The sequence below is a fragment of the Odocoileus virginianus genome, chromosome 14 (assembly GCF_023699985.2).
Source record: "Odocoileus virginianus isolate 20LAN1187 ecotype Illinois chromosome 14, Ovbor_1.2, whole genome shotgun sequence".
In the NCBI taxonomy this organism is placed as follows: Eukaryota; Metazoa; Chordata; class Mammalia; order Artiodactyla; family Cervidae; genus Odocoileus; species Odocoileus virginianus.
This window is the reverse complement of record NC_069687.1, coordinates 37560201-37564363: the sequence shown is the minus strand read 5'-3', so window position 1 is coordinate 37564363 and position 4163 is coordinate 37560201. Positions and strand designations below refer to the sequence as shown.

Below are 4163 nucleotides of genomic sequence, written 5' to 3'. Positions count from 1 at the left end.
ATTTGAAAAAGTTTGTCAAAGACATCAAATGGGTTTTTAACATTTGGCTAAGTAGGATCATAGTCACTGTGAAACACCACTTAGTCATTTAGCCAAAGCGACAATAAAAGATTTCAAAGGCAAATACAGAAAATTACAACAGATTGCATAAGAGTTAATAAAGAAAGTTTATAAGCTATTTATCAAAAAAGATCAGTATTTCAAGAAAACTTTGTTCTCTTAATAAGGGAAAAGACAAGTTCTAGTTTTGTACAACTTCACTATTAAAATTCATTCACCTGATTGAATTCAATCTATTTTTATTCAGTGCTCACCATGCATTAAACTCTTTTTTTTTCAGAATTCCTTTTAAAATTTCTTTCTGATCAATGCATCCTTTATTCCATGACCAACTACTGTGTCATATCCAAGCAACAGTATACAAACTGGCGATCAATCTTAATCCAACTGGACAGCAATTTAAGGCTTACAGTACATTTAAGGCTTTCAAATTTGGGGGAAGAAAACCATTTTAATAAAACCAAAGACTACCTCAAACCCAAACCCCAACCAGTACAAGTAGTGTAGCAGCTTTAGTATTCTTACACTTCTGATGCTTATTGGCACAACTCCTGTGTCAAACCCAAGTAACTCCTAAACTAAAAATTTAGTGAAATTTTAATTATGTAATTTTTTCAAAGCATAAACTTGTAATTTTTGTCTCAGAAATGTTCTAACATTTTCAATAGCAAAATATAGGAGTAAAACATATTAAGAAAATGTATTCAATCATTTACATTACAAATAAATTTGCAGTTTTGTTGTTGAAGCCTGACAAAAGAAAATTACCCACTAACAATCTATGCACAATGTAATTGCAAATATGTACAGCACTTTAAAGAAGCTTACAAGGAAGACTTCACAGAACGGACTTTACAGTCCACTAGATTCTTTGTTAGACTAATCAGATGATCAAAATATTAAAACTCTGTGGACTAGTAATAAATTTACACTTTAAAATTCCTGTTTACTTTTGTATAAGAAGGCTCCAGTTATATTTATATTGTTCCAGTTGATGAAGCTGTTTACAAGTGTTCCAATAAATTACCCTTTAATTGATTTGTGTGGGGGAAAGATCAGCATGTTAACAAAAATTAGCAAAGGAATTTTTCATCACAATGGTTTCCAGCTACACTACCACAGCTTCACAATGGATTAGAGCCATGAATCCAGGGGCTGAAAGGGTCAAATACTGAAAACACTGGTGGAGAGAGGTTGAGTCCTACATAAATGATTCCCGCCTGATGGGCAAGGTGGAGAAAGGGGTGTGAGCATCCTTTTTTACAGCGCAAGAAAACGATGCCCCCACTCAGCTCTCCTTTCCATTCCACAGGCAACAAAGCTGGAAATCACAACTGTTCGGTTTAACATGATGTGTGAGTTAGAAGAACCTCTATATACCAAAGACCAAGATGTCCTCAGCTCTTTGATTAGGATTCCCAAAACGCTGGGCATTTCCTCGTGGTTATCAGGCCCGTGACAGCCATCCAGTTGAAGCACGTTTACAGTTGATGAAGTAAAATCAAATCATATTCAGGAATTAGGAAGTTCGTGAGATATGAGCTGTCGTAGACTTTCTAGGTATTGTATATATAAAAGTCTACGTCATTATCCTCGGTCCCTTTGACCCAGAGGGGCTCCGCCGCCCGGGAAAGCGCTCGTACATGGCCATGACCTTGTCCTGTGTGGGGGGAAGTATGGGAGAGGTGACTTTAAATATCTGTCAATGCTAGGGAAAGCATCAAAGCAGTATGTTTTTCTGGTATCGGGAAAAGCCACACGCAATCCACACATCAGCGGCGAATGGAGAATTACAGCTGCACACTCGTACCTGGAGGCCAGGTCTACCATGGGGTAGGAGCTTCCAGCAGCTATGACCATACAAGATGATGTTCTCAGGACTTAACGCCCTATTGGGTGCAGCGCCCGCCAGGCGGCGTCGGTATCAGTTTAGAGGGCTTGCCCGAGCTGACGCCGTAGCCCTAGTCGTGGTAGGTGTTGCAGTTGTTGCGCGAGCGGAGGCCGATGTATCAATAGAAGCTGCGCATCTGGCCCAGGCCCACGGCGTTGCGGTGGGAGAGAACAGCGTGCGGCGGCTGGAGGCGCCCAGCACAAGAACATGCAGCCGAGCCGCATGTCCCAGGCGGTGAGCGAGAAAACCTCGACGTTCAGCTCGCACCGGGAGCATCTCCAAGTGCGCGCGCCCCCTCCGGCGCAAGCTGCACGCGCCCGGCCCCGCGCCCTCCTCTGGCGGCTGCTGTGAGGCTGAGCCAGGGCTGTGGCGGTGGCGGCGGCGGAGGCCAGGGAAGGTCGCCAGCACCATGCAGATGGGCTCAGTAGACGGCAAGGCCAGCTTGACGGCGATGCGGCTCGGGCAGGCCCAGCAGAAGAGCCAGCTCCACTTTCCAGCGAGAAGCCCTGCATCCTGGGGTCTGGTTTGGGCATCCAGGCAGTCTCGAACCCGCGGTCACCGGCACGGCAGGTAGGCAGACTGGCTCCGCAGCGAAGGCGAGCAGGGCAGCTGCGGCCAGCCTGGCGGCTGGACAAGGAGGAGCTGGGAGGCGTGGCTGGCCTAGGCCGGCTTGGCGCTTCCAGCCCGGCGGGTCAGCGGTCGTCCCGGGGGCAGGCAAGGCGCGGACGGCCCCGGGCCCTGCGCCGCGGACAAAGCCCGTGGCAGCCCAGCCGGCTCGAACGCGCGATCCCTGCCTCCCTTCATGAGGACTGACCTTTTCAAACACGTCTGCTAGGTTCTCAGTCGCTTGAGAACGCCTTGTGGACTGGAAGAACAAGGGTCCCTTTTCTTCGGAGCGGAGCCGGCTGTCTCTCACTAGCAAACGGTTTGTTCAGACCACATATACACAGTCGTTCCAACTTAAGCCAAAAATTCAAAAAGGTAATTAAGCTAGTTCACTCCAACCCCACCCCCCACCCCCCGCCTCCCTGTCCCAGCGTAGGAAATGTCAGTACCCACCTGGGAGGCCAAGGCCCAAGGAAAACAGCTTGAGTGAAACTTTGGATGTCATTTAAACTAAAACTTAAAGCAATGATGCCGGGATGTCAGGAGAATTTACCAAAAAGATTAATACTGAAAAGGAATACCGAGCAGCCGGTTGGGCTCAAAGGGCAGGGCATGTGCCCAAGCACCTGTTCACGGTAGAGTCCAGATTTCCTCTGTTGGGTGTCTCTTATATCCTGCCAACTATGCCAAGCAAATATTAACAGGAAATCAGTTAACAATCAAGAAGCCAAAAAGAATTTGATTCAAGTCAAACTGAGGATTGTAACCCAGGAGATAGAGCCTTAGAAGCTCTGAGAACTCTTCTCCTGTTAGCAGCCCAAGGCGTAGTCATATGCATTTTTGAGACAAAGGAGCCTACAGAATGACATTTTACATAAAGTTCACCAAAGATACATTGTCCAAGTAAACACAAAGCAAGCAGTATGTCACTCTGACCCCCTATGGAGTTGGGAAAGGATGGTCATCTTTAAGAAGTTGCATTGCTAGGGTCACAAAAAGAGGGGAAAATATCTCTGCTGTGTAACAGGTATTCCCCTCTTTCAGAGGTCTGGCTGGTGTGTATCACAGGATGCACACTCGGAGAGAAAGGGGAGGCTGAAAGGGGGGGGACATGAAGGGAAAGAGAGTTTTGTGTTAAATTTTATTGTCTTGCCTTGAAATAGAAATTTTATTTCCTCACAAATCATCCAATAGTTGACCCATTTCCTCAAAAGGCACAAGATCATATTTCCAGTTTTGTACCAAGTGGAACCCATCTTTGTGTTCATCCCCTAAGGCCACAACACTGCCAGGCCGGTTTTCAAAAAACACAGAGAATCATGAGGTACCCCCCTTTTGAACAGAGTAGACTGATTACCAAGAAGCTTCCACAAAGGCCCCTCAACAGAATTGGAGAACTCAACAGAAAGGGAGAAGAGCTGAGATCTCAGATCAGTCAGAAATCAGTGAGCGCAGTGGGCTCCATGGGCACCAGTTGCAGTTACTCACCAGCTTCAGATTGCTTCCTACCCTATTTTAACAACAAGAATTGTTAAAAGAAAATTCAGAGAGCTTTACTGGATATAAATATTTTATTGAAAAAGAAACAAACTTCTCAAAAGGGAAG

The 4163-nt window shown here is 46.0% G+C and overlaps 1 pseudogene; it reads right to left on the bottom strand.

Annotated features, from left to right (window-relative positions):
* Positions 1-1572: 1572 nt before the first annotated feature.
* On the bottom strand, positions 1573-2484 carry LOC110147319 (alpha/beta hydrolase domain-containing protein 17C-like; annotated as a pseudogene).
* Between the last annotated feature and the right edge of the window lie 1679 nt (positions 2485-4163).